Here is a 25,258-nt window from a genome sequence, read left to right as displayed (position 1 = left end):
AGGCCATCGAGGGAGCCAGGTGGCGGATCCAGGTGGTGGTTTGCGAACATAAGTCAGCGGTATTGATAAGGGAAATGAAGGGCAGTGGGGGAATGAAAACATGACGGTCAAGGTTTGGTAATGTTGGAGAGACAGGTTCTTCCACGATATAATTATAGGGAATGTCATTAGTACAGAGATTCGCACCGAATTCCATCGGTGTAAATGAACAAATATGGTTGGGCTATCTGCCAGTTACTGAACCATTCAAACTAGGCATTGAATTAACAGTGATCAATGGTGCCTAATTAATAGTGAATTGTGTCATATGCATTATGCAGGCATTGGTTGCTTCTAGCATATGGGATTTGTGCGTGCCATTTGGAACGCCTGAAGAAGCGACATCAAAATTGGTCCTCGCGGCTGATCCATTTTTGATGATTTGCTCAGAGTAAGTCCACTTTTTACGGCTTTGAAATAAGCCGATTATACCAAATCCTGTAAGTAGGCCGATACCGGGTTACATCAACCAACGAAAAGACAAAAACCGACAAAGTGTGAACCTACCTATTCCTCCACAACCACCGACCAGACCATAGTCAAAGCGTGCGCCGTGTGCCAATCCCAGCCGGGGCAACACCCCCGGTAGGTAATAGCGTTCCGACGCTGGTGCGTCCTCGTCCCTCGAGACGGCCTTCGCACGGTCGATGGCAGCCTGAGTCACCGCTTAGCGAGGATTTTCTTAAGGATTGGCCTGGAGAGGGGAGAGAGAGAGAGGGGGAGAGAGGGGGAGGGGTGCTCACCCGGGAACAAAGGGTCTGTCCAGCTCCGCTGACCGTCGGTCGTCGGTGGCGACGGTCGTAAAGGGTCGTCGACGCGCCCTGTATACGGGAGGGGACCTACCTACCGACCCGCTGTGTCTACAGGAGGGGACCTACCCAGCCGCCGTCGAGGCGCATCGGAATGGATTCTGGGGGACGGATTGGGGCGCATTGAATCGGAACAGACTGGCCTGGGTGGGTTGGAACGGGACTTACAGACTGTTTGGGACTGGTCAGGAACAGGAATGCTTACATATATGTTATCGACTCCAGCATATGTTTGTATTTGGCATTAATGGCAGATTAACGTCAGCAGAAATTAAATGACAAGCAAAATTATTATAGTAGGAACGTAGCAGCAGCATACAGAGCAACTCGAGGCATTGTCCATTTTGTACACTGTTCCATTGGTTTCCTCACAGATTAAACTGATGCTTCTTGGCAAATATTTCACAGTCGCCATCCCTACAGGCATCTCCATACATTTTACAGGCACACATATAGTAGTGTCCAAACGTTCCGTTCCACCGTCGTTCGCTTCAGCTCACTGCAATAAAGCCAGCAAACAGAAACCCCTCCCAGTTCTCCCAGCTGTGGGATCGGAGCAGCACTCCCACTAAAAACTCCGCCGGCCCGCAATCTGGAGCGGTGTTGTTTTGAGGTAGCAAACACTGCAGGCCAGCCGCTCGCTCTCTCATTTCGGACATGATTGAGCGGCGACCGTCACGGACCCCCGCCAATGAGCCGCAATTTCCTGACGGCAGAATTCGGCCAAGGACCCGCCGCAGCGGGCAGCCGGCTCCAGGCGGACCGGGGAGGGACGGGGAACGGAAGGAAGGTGGACAAAGTGGAGGCAGCACGCCACTTCATGAGCTGGTGATTTGGATGGGTGCGCTTATTGATGGGCAATGCAGATGCAAATGGCCGATACGGAAGCGTATCGGGAATGAGATTGTGCTCCCAATAATCTGAGCAATTAGCTCGATTTATGTAACCAATTATGATCTTAGCTTTCGACATCCTGAGAAACTGATTGAGAAATGATTTATGAACGCTGGAAATAAAATAAAAGGAAGCAAGCAATGCATTTTGCAAGTGCAGATCCTTCACGTATCCTTACGTATGTCCTAGATCCTAGTACGTACAATATTTATGCCTCGGTAGATTAGCTACATGCTTTCATGGACTCCTATACAGTTCCGCACAGATCTATCTATGTACACAAGCACCCTGTATTGTATCCGCCATGACGCATTTATTGCAGAAAACACATTCAACTCTTCACTGCTCTTTTCAGTTTCCCTTTCGGAGCCGAAGAAAGACGTCGATCCGCCACCAAACGGCGCCGGATCGGAAACAAAGGCTTCCGTCGGACGTTGGCGGAAGCTCGTTAGTCGGAGCTCTCCCTCCGGCCACCTCTACCCCTCCCCTCCTCTCCTCTCCCCACCTCTTCCCCTCTAATCGGCCTCGTCATCTCCTCTCGGACGGAAAAGGCTGCCAAATCGGCCTGCTCGCGGCAACTGAGCATTGCGACGATATGGCTGTTCTACCGGAATCGGTGGATCGGCCGACTGACCCGAGCAGGGTGGACGCAAGACGAGCTGAAACTGTGGCGGAAGTAAGACTAAAGTACCAAAAGGAAGGATGTTGAAAATTGTAAGAGCCTAGACGGAGGACGCTGGGATAAGACTGAGGGACTCGGGAGGACTTCGAAACTGATTTGAAGTGGACGCCATAGGAGGTAGCTGAATTGAACAAGAAAATGCTAAAATAGGACCCCAAAAGATGTTGATTTGCAGTCTGGGTTTCAGAATAGGCTGAATGGAGACGCTGGTGGATGTCTGAGCTGCGGGAAAGGATGCCATACCAACCCAGGAACAACGCACAGCGGCTATACTACTGCGCGTAAGCCAAAATCGATCAGGCCGGACCAAGCGTGTCCCAGGAGACACCCGGCTCGCAGCTCAAAGTCGCCCTCACGGCCCCGTCGGCTCCGACACCGCTGCCGTCGCCTCCGACACCGCGCCGCCGCCGCCGTCGTCGATGACTGAATGGGAAGGGGCGGATTTCCAATAGCGGCCGCGGGCGCGCCCGGACCGGTGGGGAAGTGCCAAGAATAACAATCTTGGCGGCATAAGTGGTTTTCGTGCCGCCGTTGCCAGTTAACGAGCTGGGGTGCTCGGAAGCCCGAGGAGAGAAGAGGATGAGATAGGGAGACGCAGTGTAGGGGTACGCGGTAGCGATGCCAGCGGAGGAGCTCATGTAGAAAATCACGAGAGACGTGCGCTGAGGAGAAAATACCGAGCCCTCGCTTCATTTTCCAGAGAGCAGCAGATTGCGGCTGCCATTTGACTGGGGATGGGGCTTTTCATCTACTTTTTATGTAACGGATCTTTTTCTTCCATTTACTTTCAGGGTTGGTGATTAATCGGCGTCAGATAAAAAGTAGTAAACCGAAAATAAACATTTCTTACGTGGTGGTAGCTAGCATAATTTCAATTTTCAATTCAAATATACGTCATATCGGACTCAACGTGCACAGCGACAAAGCTGTAAAAAGCGATATAAAAGACAAAGGATACAATTTATATGTCATGCAGTGCAGAAGTAGAAACCACGCATGCAACGTAATTACTAAGGATGAAAAGGAATAACAAAGATAAGCATACGGTCTATACCGCGGAAATTACACACTCGTCTTGGCACGTCTGTCTGCAAATATATGCCAGTACGTTATAGACCAGAATCAGAGAGGATTTGTGCCAGCTCTCTGTGCTAATTAACTTCCGGCAAAGATAATTTCAACTCGGAGCCGTCTTAATTGCTTTCTTGGTCTAGTCAAAGGCCAAACATTTCAACGGCTCGAGCTTAGGAGTGGCAAAGGGAAAGTGCTAGTTAATATGATGAAGGATTGGGTGGAATGAACAGACTGTCTCAGCAATAAGTCGAGGAAACATACCATTCTACAAGACCAACAGAACAGTCATTTGGGCAATGTGTGTTTCCGTACAGCTACATAACGTTCAGGTTTTACACTATTTTATCACGATAGGTAAGCAAATCATCAGGACACACGTGTACCTACACAATATAATGACTGCAATTATTTGCATTATTCGAGGTATGTGCCTAATTATGTTCGATAATTATAAGGAGCAGAGCGTTGGTGTTGGCTGATCAAACTGCATGAAAAAGCCTGTTCGTTTCTTAATTACCAATAACAGCGCACGACTGGCAGCCATGTCATAGCATCGATCGCTGCCCCGCTACCGCCTTAACCACATTACAGATGGGTCACCTATGACCAGAGTACGGATATAGTCCAAGGCAATATACCATGCATCATATAAGAGGCTCATCTCTACATACATTGGCTACGGTATTCCCGCAGGAAAATGGCAGGTGCGTCTGATGTAAGTAATATAGCACTATAGCGTGTGGGTTGAGATAGTTAGACTACAGGTAACAAGAAAAACTCCCCGCCCCTCTCCTGCCCCCTCCCCGACCCCTCTCCCCCGTGCTGCCGACGCTACCAGGGGCTAAAGCTCATAACCCCGCTCCCTTGCGGCCTCCTCTTCCATAAAGGTGCTCTGTTTCCCGTGCCCTACCATTAGTGGATAGCCACGAGCAGGGAAAAACGAGGGGGCTGCACACCGCAGCTACCACTGAGGTAGAGTGGAGGGGAGGTGAGCCACCCCTAGCTCTGCACTGCCGCAAACACGCGACCAGTGCACCATAACGTGCACGTGCCGCCTGTGCACACCATCTGTTCAAAAGTGCACAATAGTGCACAGTTAGCGACATCTGTGCGCCGTTCAATGGTCTCTTTTCTATAGTACCGTCCCAACTCAAAAGCCTAGTGACACCGTTCCGCGTCAGGTCTCTCAGTTTGAGTGGTGCCTTTAGCGCTGTGGATGACCTTTTGATGGTCTACGTTGGCTCTCTACTCATCGCCATTAGCCGACCCCGAATGTGTGGGTGGTTGTGAGCAGTACGGATGAGCTACGGGCCGGTGTGGTGAGCTATAGAAAAGGCACGGTTTGTCGATGAGACCCAGCCGGTTGTGAGCTACGTAAGGCCACTGGTGGTGAGCTATAGTGCACTCAAAACCCCGCTGAGAGCAATCGATAACCTGCGGTCTGACAGTGAGCTCACAATGACCCACAGTCCCTCCTGTAAACTCCGCATGAGCCAGGGAAGTAGCTCTGTGAACTCTGTGAGCTATGGACCAGTCGCCGCCCAGCCGTGCGCTATGAGTATGGAGCCGCCACGGTCCATGGCTCTCCCGTTATCGGCACTGGCTCATCAGCGTATAATAAATGGTCGCCGGCGCCGAGCGGTGCGCGCCGGCCATTTATGTCACACGGCGCCGGCCGGCCAGCGGGCTGCGGCAGCCCGCCATCGAGCTTCAGTGGGCCCGCAGTCGAGCTTCAGCGATCCACAGCCAGCCGAGCTGCGCAGAGCTGCGCTGGAGCTCGGCCGATCGTGAAACGATGGAATGGGGAATCCCTTCCTGGTTACTGCACCGGATTCAACCCACTCAGCGGTAGACTCGACTGATGAGACGGATAAGGTAGGCCCTAAATCTGCCGGCACTCAGTCGAGAGATCCAAATAAGACTGGCAAAATGAGCAAAACATAGACACATTTCAAACCTCCTGAAGTGATTCTGAGAAAACATCATCCCCACATCTCCTGAGATTCTGCTGCCGGTGATAATTTCGGCCGGCCGGCCGGCGTGGGGCCGCGTGCCGACTGTGGCGCGCTGGTCTGGGAGCTGTGGCGCAGTCCGTCCATCTGTCAGGGGTTTGATTTGTGCGCCAGCCGGGCCCACCTCCCTGAGGACGGATGGAGCCCCGGCTCTAAAATAGCGGCCGCCCGCCAACGGTAATTGCCAGAGCTCTGACGTAGTGGCCGTCCGACCGCAGAATTTAAACTGTCCCAAAATCCAATGACCAGAGGACATGACGATGATTGCGAGTTGCTTTGAAATTCCGAAAATGTGTTGAAGTTTATTATAGATATAATACTTATATCAATATAGCTGGTCTCACAGGCAGTGAGCACATCAAACCTTAGTGAAGATCGTTTACTTTAACTTCTGGATGAACACTGAACGGGAAAACGATGGGCGCTGAACAGGGTTATGATCTCAGTTCAGCAAAACCAGAGATCTTTATGATCATCTAAGATCACATAGCAGATAATTATCGCGTCAAAATAAGATCATTTTAGAGGCCATTGTATTTAGGCATAAGTTATGAGGCCACAATGGAGTCATTGGAGGTAACGGCATTTTTGGGTCGCCTGGCATCTACATAATTTGTTTGGGAGATTCCGCTTCCTTCACATGCCTGCATGAAGGCTTAGAACCTGATGAAACTTTCGTTGCCAAGTTCATTCTTGGATCCGGGATCATCGATTTCTCTATCATCCTCTCAATACAAGAACTCACGTCTCACCCATACTTGGATCTGGGGCCTCTTGTTGATTCTGTCTCGCCCTGTGGATCCGGGACCCCATCTGATCCATCTCCCCGATCCGGCACCTCCCGCCTCCTCCCTGCCCATATCCGAGCCGTGCCGTCTCCTCCACACGCCAGCTGTTTGCCCAAGTCTCCGGCACGTCTCCCTGTGTTGACATCTAATCCGGGAGGGTGGCGACCGAGCCGGGCCCAGTGAGCGCGTGCCGCCTGCCCTCACCCATCAGTAGTCTGGCGGTGGCTCCGGCTGACAGTGCACGTAGCGGAGTCTCTCTAGGGACTGACCACGCCGGCACGGCACGGCACGGCACGGCACGGCCAGGCGCGGTTCGGCGCCGGATAACCCTGGCCGCTAGCCACGAGACGCGGCCGAACATGGCTCGACGGCCGACTGGTGATATGGGAGACTGTCTGACCAGCTTTGAGATACCGCGCCGATCGAGCGAGCAGGCAGGCGCGGCGGCGCAGATGACATACAGACAGACAGATAGACAGACGAGCGAGCAGACGCGAGGACATCGAACACGGCCGCGAGAGAACCAGAGGTGAAAGTGACACGCGTGTCACGCAGCGGTGACACCGTGTCAGCGGCACACCGCCCGCAGCGGCGATGTGATTATCATCGAGTCAGAGGTAATCAGTCGTCTCGCCGCGACTGGTGAGAGGAACAGGGACGGACAGAGATAGAACCGGAGAGGTGGGACAGTGTTGGATAGAGACAGTGAGGCAGGACGGCAAGGCAGGGCGGTCAGCTATGAGACAATGTGATGAAGCATGGCGTTGAAGAATAGCAGTGGGATAAAGCCTCGCTGTGAGACAGTGAGACAGAGAGTGGCTGTGAGCCTATGGAGAAGTGAGACAGTGAGGCAGTAAGACAGTGAGGAAGTGAGCCTGTGAGACATTGAGACAGCTCGCTCAGTGGCCCACGTGTTGAATGGAGCGTGAGGAGGATCCTGGACAGTGAATAGATAGAGCGACCGCGCCGGTCAAGGCGAGCGGACGAGAAAGGAGCACATCAGCGCAGTCAAGTCCGGGAGAGAGGGAGAGGAGGGGAAGAGGGAGAGAGAGCGAATGAGGTTTAGAGATAGCTGGGAGAATGAAAAGGAAGATGGAGAGATAGAGAGAAAGAGAGAGAGAGAGGAGGGGAAGAAACAAACAGCAAAAGAGAGGGGAGAGAGAGAGCGAGCGAGCGAGAGAGAGAGAGAGAGAGAGAGAGAGAGAGAGAGAGAGAGAGAGAGAGAGAGAGAGAGAGAGAGAGAGAGAGAGAGAGAGAGAGAGAGAGAGAGAGAGAGAAAGAGAGATTAGCTCCCATTGAATTGGGTGATTGATGATCGCCTGCGCTGTGAGATTGAAACCAATATTGGAACACTAAAGACGTAGATGGACCACATAATTAAATCAGCACAAATAGCAAAACAAATAGCACGACGCTCCAATAGTGCGACACAAAAGCCGAACACTGGAAACAGGGTTTGTGTCGCGGTGACCAGAAAAAGGGAAACCAATTACCAAAGCCCACCGGCTAGATATTAGACGAGACTCCGGCGCAGAGCAATATAGTTAAGACACGGTACTTGCGCTGTCTGTGGGCTGGCGCTGTTCTCTGTGAGGGCAAGTGAACTTGCAGCGGGGAGCCGGGGACATCGAACCGGCGCGCGGCGGCTACACCCAGTCGATGACAGCTCAATCAATGTTCGATTTGCCCGTCATGGGGGAGGGGAGGGTGCACTGACCCGCCCCGCCCCTCCATTAGGGGGTGCCATCAGCTGAGTGGGGGCGGGGCCGCTTCCTGTTGAGAGGCAGCCGCGCGGCGGCTCCATTGAACCTCTAACGTCAGACGTCACTCGTGGTGTGATGTCTGCCCGGCGTGGCAGAGGCTGTGACGTCTCATGTCTGACATCTCTCGTCACCCACACCGTCTTTTTGTTGTCTGTCAAGTATAAGATAATATATAAAAATCATGTTTAAATCTGCATTGAGACGTGCTTACTTTTAATTTATTTTTGCCCAGCCTTAACGTGCATTTCAAGAGAAGACAATTCCAACCATCAAGAGGCGGTATAGGTAACAAACTCCAAAGTAGTTGGCACAAACAAGCATGAATATGACATTGACAATACCGGCCAAAAGCGTTGCCAATATTTGGTAAATCATTTTACCATGAGAGGAACAGCTTGCGATATCGTAAGGTTTTGATCATACTCATTACTCAAGTCAAGTAAATGAACTGACATAGTAACATAAAACTCAACGTCACCTACAATCATCGAAAACAATTCCCCAGCGGTTCAACTGGAGAAAATGCAGCGGTTTTTCATGGAACAGCACCCGCGATTGGCTTCTTCCCACAGTGCCATTAAATCAAATTAGCGAAATTACTAAAATTGCTGGGGATTTTATGATACACCTGACTCGGCACACAGCGGAAACAGGAAGCGATTTTCTCATCCGTCCTCCCCCTCCCTCACTGGCGATTCCATACTTTTAACGATCCCAAACCCTTTGCCTGTCTCTACTCTCCTCCTTAATGTCGTCATTTTCTTTCCCTCCAGCTCTCATTCTATTTTCCCATTCTCAGTCACACTCGTTTCAGTTTACTGTTCTCTCGTTATGGACATAATCTAGCCCGTGCTTTACACCAATGGGGGATAAATGGGTAACACAGGGCTCATCAGGGCCGCCTCGCACACCTCTCATTAGGGAGTGCGTAGTGGTGTTTTCTGGCTCGGAATGTGTGCTTTGTATAAAACCATAGCCCGTTACCAACATTGAGCCCGATGAGTGCTCAAAACAAACCAGACTGACGCAAAACCAGACAGCGCTGGGTCTGACTGTCAGTAGCGGCTGTCTATCTACACAAAAGGGGGCTTGATAAGGAAAGAGTTCTCTCTAGAAAGCTACATACGTCAGCAGCGACCAGCTGCCCTCACAGGCGACTGTCTGTGGCAGGAGCTGTGGGACCAGCCCTCCTGACTTCCGTTACAAAGCTCCTCACTGATCGAGCCTGCTATCTGCCTCCATTTTTCGTCCGCCTCAGCGGCTTCAGCTCGAGAACTGTAGCCATATGCCAGCCCAACGAGACATCGCCTAAAATAGTGCTGATACCAGTCCGATCGGAAACTATTTACTGCTAAAATATATCTGCCTGGGGACCATATTTCAGCGATATCCGGAGCTCTGACAGAAAACTTTTCTCACAAAAGATGAATTATTTCAATTGATTATTATTTCTGTCAACACTCACTTACGGCTGTTCCAATTTTCATCATTCAATAATCGCCGCCAGATAAAACAAATACAGCGCGTTCAACAACATCCGGTGTGTGACCCCGATTCACGGAGCGGTTCACCGGGTCACCGCACTCGAGCCTCAATGCGTGTCTGTGGTCAAACACAAATAAACTAAACCGACCCATCAGCATACGGCCGCGTCCGGCGCCGGCCGCAGCAGCTCGCCTTTCATGGCGGGCAGTGTCGCGGTGTTGGCACCAGCGCGCATCACTAAACGCTCCAGTGCGCCGGGCAGCGGGCGCGCGGTTTTCTGCGGCGCGCCTTTTTGGCACAATGAACCCGTCATGGGTTACATGGTGCGTCGACCCAAATTGACCAATAACTGCCCGGGGGGGGGGGGGTGGTGGACTGCACCGGCGTCCCCCACTGTGTTGGAAAAGGGGTCGCAGTGAGCCATTCGCGTCATTACCTGACGAGCGCAGTGAGCTGTTCTCACCATAATCACTAATCAGCTTACAGCAGGCGGAACATGTGCCAGAAGGAGAGAACCTGAGACGGCTGGATCTGACGGTAGTCACATCTCCCACCAATACGAACGGGATGGAAAACTTTCGGTGGTGGTGGCGGGGGCGGTAGGGGGATTCGCTAAAGGTTCGAGAAATTAAGCTAATAATTATGTATCAAGCTATTATAGCATTGGGCACGAGAGCGTTTCTATTTGTATCATTTTATAGGTCATAGATATGCCCAGGGTAATCTTGATTTTAAATCGGGATTACCTATTTGTCCTATTAACCCGCGCCCTGCTGGGGGGTGTTTGAACACCCCCCTTGTGGTTTTTCGCGGATATCTCAAAAACGGCGGCGCGGAGCGCCGCCGTTTTTGGTACACCTTATCATACATCAATTCTACACATGTTGTGAAAATTTCAGACCAAGGTCATTCAAGGTCAGGTCACCAGGTCACTTGAAGTGACCTCACCTCATAACAAGTTTCGATGTCTGTCATAGCTACACCGAGTGACCGATCGCTTTGAAACTTTCAGCGATTGCTAAGAGCAATAGCATGTACAAAATGTATATCTCAGAATTTTGATATCGATGACCTAAGGTCAGGTCAATTTTGCGACCTCCCCATTATAAGTCAATGGGAGAAAATTGAAATGCGCCTCTTGTGGACGAAAGACATTATAAACACTCCCAAACTATGAATTACAAGTGGTTTAGACACACTGAACATGAAAATGGTGTCCGTGACCCCTGTTTATGCCCTGAGGTCATCTTAGGTCACGAATGGTATCTAACAGTTTTTCGCAAATAACTTTTGATAGAGGCATGCTAGAGCGATGAAAACGCCTTAGATGTGTTCAGCTCGAAGATACGGATCGACTGATATGCAACATGACCCTTTCCGGTCAGGTCATGACCTTGACCTGAGGTCAAATTTTCAAGTTGACCTTTCAAGGTTAAGTTATAGTTCATTCGAGGCGTCTTGACGAGAGCAACACGATGCCGGTGAAACTAAGCTCGTACAAGGCTTGGGTCAAAAGTTATTGCAGAAAAACTGTTTCCGAAAAAATCGTCTATTTTTGCAGTTTTTGCCCCCTGCAGGCAAAACCGTTGACGTTAGGTCAAATCTGAGGAAATTATTCAGAAAGGGCGTTAATAGGGCTATCGAATGCGCTTTTCCGCGGCGCTGTAGCTCTATTGGTTCCCGAGTTATGCGTTGGCTTCTTGGAAATTGTCGACATTCGACCTGGAAATCGGCGAAATTTTGCCTTCAATGACCTCTGGTGACCTGACCTTTGACCTGATCAAAAAATTGACCGAAGTGATTTCCTCATTATTTTTTGCGCTCTTTCGAACGCCGCCTTCCGCGTATCGCTACGTGGCCCAGGAGCCGAGTTAGAAGGGGGGTGTTCAAACACCCCCCCCCCCCAGCAGGGCGTGGAAATCCAGGACCCCCAGCCGGGCGCGGGTTAAACCACTGTCAACTAACTCTTTAAACGGACTCAGACGCGCCTGGAGGCGTATGCGTGCTTGGGAATCGATATGCGTTTGGCGATTCATTGGACATGGACTATGGTGACTACAATCGGTCGACTTGCGAAACGAGTGCCGTGTAACAATAATAACATCAGTTTTAAGGTAGGTACTTCAACGTCATCCAAACCTCATCAGTTGTCATATTGACATCGCATAACCTTGGCAGCCAGTTCATCATCAGCACGGTACGTCACCAGCATCATCGAATCGTGATAGGATCGGTGCAGATCAAATGATCATCTCTCATCTCTCAACACGTTTTCATTCCCACTTCACATTCTGCTCATCAAGCGAGCCGAGAGCCGAATTTAGTAGTCATAGGGCGACACTGCAGAAGACCATCGGTCTTCCGAAATTCTGAATGATGACAAGCCGTTCTTCACCAGATTTGACCAAGACGTCGATGCGTTACTGATGGGAATCGTTTGCTCCTCAGAATAAATACTGCAGTGGATATGTGATAGAGTTGGCGGAATCCTCAAGTCTAAACCCATTCATTTACCATGGCCCAGGTACTTGACATCTCAACCTGACAGATCTTCAACTCCCATAGGTCCACGTCATCACCGTTTCACAGCTCATCATCCAATGGCAATCTGCCAAATGTTTAAACGGTGAACTGAACGTTAATCGCTTGCACCTAAGACCGTGGTGCACCATTTTACCCATCTCCCGTTGCCACAAACATTTGGTTTAGCGTTCGGTCCCCCATAAGTGTAGGAAGCTAAAGGTGGCAGACGGTTTCAAGCAGTGGTGGACAGGCTCGAAAGCTAATCACTCTCCTTCGGCGGTCTGTTTGGTGGAAAGTAATCTCATGAATGATTTAAGCGGCAAAATTCCGAACAAAGAGTCCAATAATGTCGCCAGTCGCAGCTCACAATTCATCACCGACTGCTATTCAGATGTTGCCGAACGCGGCCATGGCCATGTTGTTGGCTTGTTGCGCATGGAGGCAGTATATTGGTGTTGGCCTTGGCACGAGTGGAAGATGACGTCACATTACGACCAATGAAGCGCCAACGGAACCTGCTGATCCCACACTAACGTCAACAGAAAACGGCCTTCGATACATTATTACAATATATTGAAACTAAACTAGCTAGTCATGTAAAAATGGAGGCTACGAATTGCCCAATCAATAATCAATTGAAATGCAGGAAAAGTAAAATGCATGCCGACAGCCGTTAAGGCCGCCCCACACTGGACCTCGCATGCGGGTTGCGAGTTTTTGGGTTTTCGGGTTTCTTCAAAATCAAATAATACAATCTAGGCCGAGTGACCCACACTACCATCTAACAAGCGAGTCTGCATGTTTTTAGCTCGCGAGCGACCTTGCCTTGCATTCCAAAAGTTGATTTTGAGTCAACTTTCGATTTTCCTCGCTACGAGGTCTGCGAGTTCTGCGAGGTTTGCGGGTTTTTCGTTGGAGCCAAAATTTGGTTCGTTGCGCTGGTATTGCGACTATATGTAAGTTTCTGAAGGTGTACCGGCTTCACTGCATTCATGAAGTTACCATAAGGAAACGGTCTAATCACTCTATGAATTAGTATTATGCCCGCAAACTCAAAACCCGCAAACTCGCAACCCGCATGCGAGTTCCAGTGTGGGGCGGCCTTTAGACTCTATAAGAAATTATGGAAGTTGAAACAGGGTGTAGACGAAGCTATAGCTGCTTGGATGTTGGGGATCGGTGTATAAGGTTTATTGCTTCACCGTAGTTCAAGCATTTCACTCACATGCGATCGACTATCGCCCATAGACCACGCACGCACGCACGCACAACGAGAATGTCACTTCTCCGATCCACTGTGCCACACGGTGGAACAGAGTGGGTTGGAGCCCGCACTCCCCACCCCACTCCCTGATCCCTTCCCGTCTTTTCAGAGGCTTCCTCCTTCCACATCCGACGTCTGGCATACCAATAACAGCCGAACGGCCCCAAACGAAGCACGGTACCGAGCCGAACGCCCCTGCTCTCGCCTTTCCGGTCTCCCTGAGCCATTTCTCAGGGCGCCGATTCATTAGCGGGCCGATCAATTTTAGTTAGGGCCGAGACTGCTGGCGGTGGTGACCGCCCGACCCCCGGTAAACGATCACACATTCTCCACACTGCATTCATCACTCTTTCACTCTCTCTGCGGCCTCTCTACGTGCTCGTAACGCCCTCTCTCTCTCCAGTCTCAGCCACGGATGGTAAGAACTAAGAACTGACTGAAGTTAGCCGCTGTACGGCACCGAATGCGTTAAATCGGTACCAAGTACTACAAGAACTATCCGTGTCAATAACGAGTATCGGTACTGTCGAGAAATACGGCCAGTTGGAGGCTGGAGCACACTGCACAGTTAAAAGTACCACTAGCTAGCAGCAGTACCTACTAGCAACCGCAGTACCGTCAACAAGTACCGCCACCCATCCCTACCACCCAGTACCGCCGTCCGCCACCCATCCCTATCAGCCAGTACCGCCACCCAGCTCCCAGGCCTGACCCAACTGACTGTCCTACATGACGCCTGTCTGCCTCGACCATCACTCAGTCCTGTTTATCGTCGGGCCCGAGGACACCAAATGACATCATCCGTCCCACGTCGCGACTGGTGAGGAGGTGGTCGTCTGGCGCAACTAACAACTCTGTAAGGGCTCGTTCACACAGCGACGCACAATGGTGTCAAGCAGAGAACTGTGATACGGTAGATGCCACCTAATTTCGGACATGTAGCTAATAGCTATTTTCGAGGCATCAGGATATCATGTGAATCGAGCTCAAACAAACCGCTATCTTCCATCACGTTAATATTCTTATTTATGAATGATAATGTCCTTCAGGCCTTCAGTCGGCAATCGGCATGACTCCAGGTGTATCACGCCCCCCTCCCTTCCCAGCCTGAGTCTGTTTCCGGCGGAAGTGAGTTAGGTCTGTGGACAGATGCCGCGGGCGTCTGTTTTTACCCTCCCTCCACTGCTGTTGCTGTCTCTCCCACCCATCTCGTCTTCGCGGTTGGCTCACTGCAACAGCTTGTTGCTGTCTTGTGCGGTTACCGCTTGATGTCGCAATGTTTGGTTGAGCGCCGCCGCGCGGCTGCTCCTTTCTGATGCAGTTTAGAAGGGTGAAAATAGGGTACCGTAGCCCCAGCACCGAGTCCGGCACGGTAGGGAGGCTGTCCGTAGGGCAGAACAGCTGCTCGGCAGTTCCGGCGACGGGCGAAGACACGCGGCGGAGGGGCTTCGTACGGGGTGTATCCAAAAATGGCTATCTTAGTCGCGTGCGGGGAATCGGAAACATTGACTTTTAAAGGTAGTGTGCCACCTTTGAAAGATTTCCCATTTTATTTTTCCTAGGATAAGAAGCTTCTGTTTTTACCTAATATCGCAAAAAAAATCAAAAATGGGCCTGGAATAGTGCCTTTTTCGCCTAAAAGTTTTTCGGTTTTTAGATATGTATAACAACTGTAGTGGGCTCACCTGCAAACAGGCGTCGGGCAACAATCGCGAATGCGGCGCACTTGTGACAATAAGCAAAGGTCATTATAGTGTTACGACCATACGACGTACGGGAATGAGTTATCAGCTGTCTAATCGTAGACAACACAATGTCGAGCCTTAAACTGTAAGCCCGTATTGGTATTGTTTCTTTTATTTGGCTGTCGAACATTATTTATGGTTTGAAATATGATTTTATGTAAAATAATTGATATGAAAAAGCCGTCTTATAAGTTATGACCCCATTTCACCACACGCAAGTGGCAGAAATGACAATGATCAGCTGACGCATTTTTCTTGGCCGAAGTCAGAGCGCGCGGCCCGACGCACCACGCGTATTTGGAAATTCCGACCTCGACGAGCATCAGAAGCCACCTAACAGGCGTGTTCGAAACCGCAGGAGATGATGATGAACGGGTTTATCGAAACTTGATTGGATGAGCATATCGGTAATAGCGATTTCAGTGTGTGCATTTATTGTTCATAGTGGTGTGAAATGTGGTTGGGGTACGACCGACAACCCGTCGGGGCGAATTTCGCACTGGGGTACTCAAAATTTGAAGAATTTAAGACGTTTCCATGAGTTTTGAAGGAATGGATAAGTTCTAAAAATCCGGTTCTCCTTATCTGGGCCATTAACTCCATACGGTCCAAGAAAGCTGGCACACTACCTTTAAGGCCCAAGGAATGTGTCGTATTTAATTAAAGCTAATCAACATGATCCAGCTACATGGATATCCACAATTCATGACGTTGATAGCATTCAGCCAGCAAGTAAACAAAATGCTGCTGTAAATTCATTAAGATTATGATTGATGAATGGGCTACCCTAACAGTCCATGATTTAAGGACAGGAAACTCCCAAGACCCAAAGGACAGAAGCCATCTTTTAGGCTCACGCTTTTGAAGTTCAAACGTGACTGGCGGCCTACAAAATAGTTTGTTTCGGTCCTCCCCGTTGGAGAGATTGTCAACCACTAAAATGGGACAGGCCAGGTCGGCCACGAAAACAGAAACCGCGCATCGAGCCATAACGTCGCCTCCAAGAGTGACATGTTATGTGCCGCTCCAGCGCCGACGCGCGAAACCAACCGGAACCAGCGAGGCAGCGGAGTTGAGGGAGCCACTCTGACGGCTATGCGGAACCCGCTTGGTCGTTTCGAGGGAGCTACTCTGCCGTGCGCAGGAACCACTCCGCTGCTCCATGGAACCTGGAAGCCGGTTCGCCGCTCTGCACGATTTGCTTCGTGGTTTCACGGGAGCACTTCAGGTTTGCAAGCATCTCCGCCACGGAGCAAAGTTATACACTGCAAGGGCCGCTTTACCGGAGCCGCTCAGACGTTCCACAAAAGTCGACAGACTATTCTTCAGGAATATTTGCGCTTTCAATAGGTGCAGATCTGACAGAGCCGTTCCACTGGAGCCGTTCCACTCGTCGCCGATTCTACAGGAGCCATTCCATCATTCCACAGGGAATGTTCCAAAGAAGCTGTTCCAAACGAGCCATTCCACTCGACCGGGAGCCGCCCAGACACAACCCGGCGTCTGCGCGTCTCGCTCTCTGACGTCACTGACTGACCGGAGGGCGCTCCCCGTCCGCCCCTGCGTCGTCAGTGATAAATTACTAAACTTATCAGAAGCCGCAGATAAATGAGTTCGGGAATGGCCACGCTGGAACCTGGCGAAATCCGACCCAAAACGGGCCGGGACTAATGCCACTCGCGTCAGCTCCAGATACCCGCCTGGGATTCTGATCGGCGGCCAGCGGTCATCGAATTGTGCCGGCGCTAGCTACTACTCCGCTGATTGCTTTGGTTCTTTGTGTCTCTGAACGGACCAGAAACGGTGATTGTGGAGTAAAGGAGCGAGAGAATCGGATTGAGCTTTAATCGTAGAGAGGATGAGTTGCTGTAGCAGGCGATCTCTTTTTACTGAAGCTAAGTCAAAGCTAAATGAGAGGGACGGCTAGTGTCTGTTCCTATTTCAGCTCTCAGTTTCGACGCCTGACAATCCAAAAAGGACGAGTTTGCTCTACAATCTTATCATGTCGCCTTCAAAAGGCATACAACGGATCGAGAATTCAAAACCTGTCCTCTCTTAGGATCCCGCCAGCGCAGTGACACTCGACAGGAAAATAAACAGCGAATGACAGCGGCCGCGGCAAGCGGAACCCTGCTGAGCCTCTTGATCTGTCGCTGCCGCTGCCAGGGACACTGTACGGGTTTCAGCACGCGGCGTTTCCCTTCGCCTGACGGACCCGCCCGCCGGGACCGGGTCGTCGTAGGGTCCGTCGTACGGTCCGTCCACCGCACGGACCTTTCGTCTTTCCGTCCGTCCGTCCGTTCGTCCGTCCTTCCGTTAGCCGTACTTATGGTCCGTCAGTCGTACGGTCCGTTTTATCTATCCGTCCGTACGATTGTCTCACATCTGTTTCCCGTAACTGTCCCTGTCATCGAACCGATAGACGCGTGCCAAATGTTTCCAACCGAAACACCGTGTCCCACTAAGCCGCTCTGATCATCGCAGCTCTATCTTGCATGCTCAGGAAACTTCAGAGAAAATCACCAAGACATCTCTCGCCCGCCGTTCCAGGAAAAACAGTTCGGCGGGAGAAGACCCTGACAGCATGGCGACTCGGCGGGCACAGGCGCCCATCATGGCCCTCACGACGTCACGATGACTGCCGTGACACCCTCTAGACCGTCACGGTGGTGACAGTGACGCCCACGCCGGGAGCCGAGTCGGTCACACGGTGCCACCATCGTCACGGCACACGGTCATCACGTGACGCCGTACCGTGACAGGGGCGCTGTGACGTGACGGGACCCGGTCGGAGGCGAGCAATGTTTGTTTTTGATGACTCGGAGGGAGGCGTGTCATTGTCAGTGTCAGTGTAGCTGTCGGTGTCATGTCCCCTCCGCAGGGTGTGGTGTCAGTGTCATGTGCTCACACCACCCACCCCGCGACGCAACCGCACACTTCTCCCCACAACACTCACACGTATTCATTTACATGGAGAATTATGCCAAGTGAAACTGCCTCTGTCTCGCTAGATAACTCTGGGTCAGGATAAACCAGTCTTATAGCTGGGTCGACAGGTCAGTACCTAATGATCTCGCTGTCTCGCCGACACAATATTGCCTGGCTGGATATTGCCAAGGCTTATTGACAGAAGACACCAATACCGGTTGACATTTATCAGTCTTGTCTTCTTTATAGAGACCAAAGGAGTCAGAGTATGTGCTCCATGTGCATTGTGCAATGTGCAATACAGATAGGTGAGACCGACAATATTTCTGGGACTGGAAGACGCATAGTTATTAAAAGTTTTTAAGTATAAGGCAGTCTGTAAATAGCGTTCGGCTTCAGGGAACAACTCAAAACTATCCGGGTGAATAACCGCGTATGTACCTTCCAAGACACGAGGCTCCCTCGGTAAATAGCCGAGCACTTATCGGTAACCGCCGATTGAATACCGATGACCACCGAACACTTGGGTCATGTCAATAAGTCTGACTAGACTTACGGAATTGGTTACGTTTACACACTCAGCCAAGCTGAAGCCGATGCACGGAAGCTTCAGCCCTCAGACGAAGTAAAATGTGCAAAACTTATGCATCGTATAGAGGCTGAAAGCTCTTCCTAGATCTAATGAGCGCCTATAATAAATGTCAAACCAGTAACTACAATGCCTAATAAATAAAGATCCTTTGAAGATACCGCAATGCACGTCACTTCATGCCAGGCCGGCTTATCGTAACATCTCCCGACTTCCCATACCAGTGCCAGCAAGTTGACGTTTCGCTAGTGGCTGCGAAGTGTCTGGCGCGGTGCCCAGGTCCCAGCTGAACCGAATTGAAACACGGTGCCAGTGTTCCTTATCTCTGGAGACGCACTCGGGAGACCAAGTGGGGCTTGGCACAACGCCCCGCCCCCCACCCTCCCAAGCCCCCCCCCCCCCACTGCGTGTGGGCTGAGTTGTGCATCATCCATGAGGACGGTTGTAATGTCGAGAGCTAGTTGCATCGGTGATAGAGGAAATATGTCGTCGGCTCTTTATTAGCAAGATCGACGACAATTGGCTGTGACAGTAGTGGAATGAAATAACGACAAAATATTAGCTAGGGAGTAAGTAAACCATCATGCCTTTAGCTATAGACATCGAGCTAAGGCATGAGCTGCCATGCTAAATTAAAGTGTTGTCGCACTTAAATACGTACGGAACGTTTAAATAAAAGGTAGCAAATACCTGACCAGCCCGGCCGCTGTATATCGCCGAACCCGAAGTACATACGGATTCACAGCTAACTTGTGTCTGCAGACTGCAAACATGCTTTTTCATTTATGCATGGATAGTCTAATGAATCCCAGTACCCCGCAAAGAAACATTCCCAACATTTATAGCTCAAGAAGGGGGAAGGGGCGTATCCCTTCCGCGGTTCGACACTTTGATGACGTCAAAAACAGTTGGTTGATAGTTGACACACTTCCAAAATAGTTAGATCAGACAGCTCGATTAATTTTGGACAGTTCCATCCTGACTCGTAGCCAAGATCACCACTGGTCTCCTTCCAAAACACGCAAGAACTTACACGCACGAGACACCCATTTATGACGGACGCTTTTCGATCAGCGTCAACTCACCTTGTGCGTTTTCCAGAGAAGAACTGCTCTTGCTATGGCACTCAGATCCGATATGCTACGATAATTGCCCACGCAGCACTCTCAGACACTCCTCGCTTCTTACAACACGTCGAGCCGTCGCTGGCCGACTGAGCACCTCGCCGAGAGCAGGCGCAGCTTCGGCGGCGTAACTCCGCACCCGGCCGCCAGGGGCGCTGCGGTCGCCCTGCGCAGCTCCGACGGGGTCGAGAGAAGGCCGCGCTGGAACTGTTTGGCTGTCGCGCCTCGTCCCGTTCATTTGCATGCTGATGCAGCATTGAGCGATTGTTGGGGTGTCGACTGGGCTCCCGAGGCGGTGGAGGTGTTCGAAAGTCGAATTGGCACAGTCGAGGCGCAGATGCAGGATGCAGAAGCTGAAATGACGGATGAAAGCGGCCATAGCTCGGCTGCCTCGTATTTCTAAACTTTGTCGATATATGCCGTAATATATGACCCTGGAATAAATCAACAAAACAGATCAACAAAACCTGGATAATTATTGACAATTAGGAAGAAGTAGACTGGCATTCAACTTGCAGTTTGTGTTCTGAATTATTTAGGTACTCTTGGAGGTTATCACGTCTATAAAAAGGTCTGATTTACATTTGCATTATGAATAATTTATAGTTTATACATATTCGTAAACCTATAGACACCAGATCCCCCTATTCTAGACTTTCTGTTTGCGGAGGCAAAGGCATGGGCAATGCACTCGAGTAATGACGAAAGCGATGAGACAATCTACGTTCAAACCGCACATAAATTGTAATATCGAGAGTGCACCCACCGCACCTGCAATGCGCGCGCCAAAGGTCAAGTACCCTCACCCCATGGAATGAACGACAACCGCGGGTCAACCTCTGGGGTTAACCTCCGCCAGCGGACATTCGAGCAATCCCAGACTGAAATCCAATCACAGACATCATTCTTCGGCGATTGATGTTGCCGGCTGCTCGACGTCACTCGTCACCATTCCTCTCACACTCTCTCTTAACCAATGAATAAATGCATGAGCAATGACGGTCCCAGTTCGCAATTGTCACCCGTTCTTCGCCACTACTAAGAGCGCCGTGAGCCTTTGAAACCGTGGCCCCGGTCGGTGGAAATGATATCCGTGCTGTACCCTCACAAGGAGGGGACGGTTGAATGGCTGGGGATTACACGAGATAGACGGGAGCGGTGGCCGAGACAGTTTATGACGAGTGGGGAGGCGGCTTTATTGGAACGAGAGGGTTTCGAACGCGATGGGGAAAACCAAAAATTGTGATGCGGCATTTGTAGGGACGGTCACGTAGCAGAGAGGGAGAGAAAAAGTTTATTTATTGGTGGTATTTCTTGCAATTAACGTAGGCTACAACATACAAGTTCCAACGCAGGTCTTGAATCAATGTTTTACCAACAAGCTAGTGTAACATAAATATGTCACTCGAATAATTTCGAGGACAATTGAACGCAAGGTAAAAAGTCACTAGTAAAATTAGCCGGATTGAAGTTACTACCGTATTCTTGTGATAAACTCCAGATAAAATCAATGAAACAATAATGAGTTCGGGGTTAATATTTAGCTTGCAGAGCCGAATCATCTGCAGTGAAACTCGGTTTCAATGGAGAACACCACGCCAGACCACCGGCTCATTTATTCCCTCATTCACACAATCCACGGGTGATCGCCGCGTCCGACAGAGAAACATATGACCACCGTGACGGTTCACGTCGTCCACAGAGAGTACACCAGCGTCCACTGAGGAGTCCACAGACCGAGCTCTGACCACCGCAGACAGACGGATGGTGTCACGGCCGGCGAGCTAGTAGAGTAGTTCACTCCCGTCACTGGCCGGTAGGGCCGGTCATGTGAGACAGTATTCACAGAGGACACGGGAGACATGTGAATGAATGGAGGAGACGGGGAGCTTCAGGAGATGCACGTGAAATAAAGGCATTAGAGATACGGGAAGGGAGATGAGTCCGTACATATGTACATATTTACATGAAGCGCACATTATCCTTATATCATATTTATCGCTGCTAAATTTGAGTTTCCAAATATCAGGCAGTACTTCTTGAAATGTTTACATATGTGCCTCTTTTTGCAGGAATCCAGCAAGCTTACTGATAGCATTCATATGATCCATCGACACGCTAGATGAGCACGATTTCAGCTAAATCGTTGCATCTGAGAGGCTCTTGAGAAGCCAGAGGAGCCGTTTCTCCTCCTAGACACACTCGAGATCATCCTCTCGTTTCAGCCCACCTCAAAACATGTTTTCTTTTTTCGCCTCAGGACAGGCAGATAAATCGGAGCACGGGTCGAGCCTGAGAGCCGGGCATCCTAGCCCAGATCACGCATCCTGTGTTAGTGGCTTGTTTACCGGTGAAGACGGGAGACGTTCAACGCTCCTCCGCCGCCCAAGACGGTTGCTGAGGTCCCTGCCTACGGCGACGCAGGCACGCACAGTTCATAGAAGGATCACCGTCCACAGATAGGCCGTAGAGAGTCCACAGCCGGTTCAGAGCCCACATGATAGACCACAGACCAGATACAGTTAATCCGTAGCACAGACTTTCGGTCTAGTCTGTCTATGTAATTTGTCCACAGTCCACATATATCCCATGAAGACTTCACAGGTAATCCACAGTCCACAGATAGCTCAGGCAGTCGATCTACAGCAGATTTTTGGTCCAGACTGTTTACAGTCTGTCTAGAGCCCATAGATAGCTATCAGACCGCAGGTGACAGCTCACGGTCTATCCACAGTCCACATAAAGCACAGAGACAGTCCATACACAGCACAGACTTTCGGCCCAGTCTGTCCACAATCCACAGCCTCGTCTAGCGCTGCTCAAACAACCACACAAATGGAACTGCAGACAATTGGCTGGGTGGCCGGTTCATATGAGACGGGGAACCAATGAAGCCCGCTCAAAGGTCCGTTCGGCGGGCCCAGAAATCGGGCAGCTCCGGTTAGAAGGTCGTTTGTACTCACCTCGAGTGGCCCGACGGCGATGGGATTGGGTTTGTTCAAACATTGAGTCTGCGGAGAGGGCAACTGAACGCCAACTAAGTCGCTTCAAAAACTTCTGAACGACGCCAACGGCACACTGATGTTGAGGCGACTTTTGAAGCAGAACAGCCGGAAAGCTTACTTCTTCTTCTTTGCACTGTCCATTCAATGCAGGTCATGCTATCAAATCGACCATTCAATGACTCAGTCACTGACGAGGACTAACGACAAAAGTTGTGTAAATGCCAATTTTAGTGCCCAACCAATGACCGCGTTAGAATTGACTGCACTTGCACAGAAGCTCACATTTCTTCAAGCACACTCGCTACACCCACGAACAGGAGCACACAGCGCGCTCTGTGTCCCCACAGGTCCATCTGCCGACTGAAGTGGCACATATTGCTCTCATCAGGTCAATACCCCCTGCTGCCCCAGGTCGGCACCTCATCGCTCGATATCTTATACCACTTGATGGATGGACCGGGACGCGGATAGGTTTTCTACAGCAACGGCGAACGCTGAGGAACTTATACTCACAATACGGCTCATTACAGCTAGTGGGGCACCTGCTAGTCCTGCAGGCACGACCCATAGGCCTCGGGCAAGGACGTCTCGAACACACACGTTCTCATGAACCTGCACGGCAGCTGCCGTACTTCCGAAAGTCTGTAAGCTATTTCTCTCGTCGTTCACAATCTTTGGTAGGTATTCGGCTAGCGTTCAGTACCTAATAACATTCATGTTAATGCCATAGTGAAGTAACACAGATAGTTGGCACGCTTGGTCTAATGGCTATCCTCATGAACATTCCCGCCCTTATTTCAGACAGTTCACAATTGGACTCTCCACCTAGCCGCAGTTTCGACCTGTTAGCTGCACACTGTAGTTTACATACCAATGAGGGACGGTCATATATTTTGTCCAAACAACTTGTGAAGAGTGATCGATGCCATTCAAGCCAGGCTCTCGCTCTTCAGGGACTGTAATTGGCCCGAGAAACAAAGCACCATCCGCTCTGGGGTCGGCGCCGCTCGTCGCCACTCTGTTTTAGGCCGACCAGCGGTCTGTCTCGTAGCTCGGGGACCAATGGCCCTTGGCCTAGCTGTTTCTCAGCGTTTGTCGGTAAACAGCTGGGAAATCGGCAGAGTCCTGAGCGCACAGTGTGTCCGCTGACATCGAAAACAGCACCCGGTGAATAGTACGGAGACGGGTGCAGTGTGTCGGGGAGAGAAAACAACCGGTTGATAAAATTGGCGGCGCGGCGCGGCGCATTTTATGAAGGCACCGTCCGGAGCAAATAGCCACACTTCGATAAAGCACTGATGCTGTGTGCAATTCCTGTAAAAAAAAGCGCTACAGCAGAAAAATATTTGAAAGAAGAAATAGGTGCTTACTGGTTAGGTAAATAAAGTGCGGCTTATAACTGCGACAAATAAGTCTTTTTTATTTTGACATGAGACGAGCAGTTGGTTCAGAAAAGGAGCACGAGGACAGAACGTAGGAATTGACTGCAAAACGGACCACATATTTTCTCTGCGCTGGGGTCCGGTTTCTGCCACCACTCTTCTGTCTCGGCCTCTTTTGTCTCCGTATTTATCTCCCAGAGAGGCAGCCGTCTCCCAAACAGGCAGTGTCAGCGACAGCACCACTCCGAACCGCTTATCTTCAGACCCCTGCCCTCCAGTGATCGCACAGTTCACTCAGGGCCTGAGTGCAGGCTCATGTCCCTCGCCGGCCATTTTGTGTGTGAAAACAAAACCGCCTCGAAATGAAAACATTCTTCATAAGAGACCACTTGATAACTGCACGCAATAATATTTAGCTGGTGGGTGAAGATAATGCTTGGATCTATCAGGCGACCGATATAAATCACTAGTCGCCTCTGAGGGAAGTTACATAGAGACATGAGCAGATTCATCGATAAAAAGTCCTAAACTTATTTATGTATATGGGTGCTCCCATGCAGTGCACCTTGCGCGTATGTATATGAATGTACGCGTATTGTTCACGGATAACCGCACGGACCCGACGTCCCACCGTCCCTCCGCTCGGCAGATAAAGTGATCACGATCAGCCAACTGAGGGATCTGTCAGGAAACGAGCCGTCTAATTGTCAGAGGCGCGCCGCGATTGGAGCCCCGCCTCGGGATCAGAGGCGCGCCCACTCAGAAGCGCGCCACGTCGCGCGCAATGTTCCGCGCCATGAGTTCGGCGGGACGCGTGGAGTGCTGAGGATGAGCGCTGGATGAGAAAGGATTAGAATTGGCGACCGCTTCGCAGTTCGACGATGGGGGATTGGAATGCAAAGCCAACTTTAAATGAGTGTGTAGGTGATTTGTTTTACAAAACGCGCCATGTTATCATTCTCCTGATAAGCGTAACATTTCAAGTTACACACACAAAGTGGAAAATGAACACTTTAATGAAATAAGTTATATCCTAAGTACCTATCCAGCTATTAAGTGTAAAGTTTGAAACGCGAAGATCCAAATTAAATGCTTGTCATTGTATGTTTCAGATGTTTTATTATCCAGCATCCGCTGTCCCAACCCAGAACA

At 50.5% G+C, this 25,258-nt stretch overlaps 1 protein-coding gene across 1 annotated transcript in view; it reads right to left on the bottom strand.

The window, feature by feature from the left end:
- The window catches only part of LOC122378567 (serine/arginine repetitive matrix protein 2-like), a 51,087-nt gene extending 31,160 nt beyond the window's left edge, over nt 1–19,927 (bottom strand). Inside the window, exon 1 of the mRNA XM_043359789.1 lies at nt 19,681–19,927. The gene's annotated coding sequence lies outside the window, so the exon portion shown is untranslated. The remainder of the gene's footprint in view (nt 1–19,680) is intronic.
- Nucleotides 19,928–25,258: the final 5,331 nt, after the last annotated feature.

The sequence above is a fragment of the Amphibalanus amphitrite genome, unplaced genomic scaffold (assembly GCF_019059575.1).
Source record: "Amphibalanus amphitrite isolate SeventyFive unplaced genomic scaffold, NRLGWU_Aamphi_draft 000007F_arrow, whole genome shotgun sequence".
Classification (NCBI taxonomy): Eukaryota; Metazoa; Arthropoda; class Thecostraca; order Balanomorpha; family Balanidae; genus Amphibalanus; species Amphibalanus amphitrite.
This window is presented reverse-complemented; position numbering and strand designations above follow the sequence as displayed.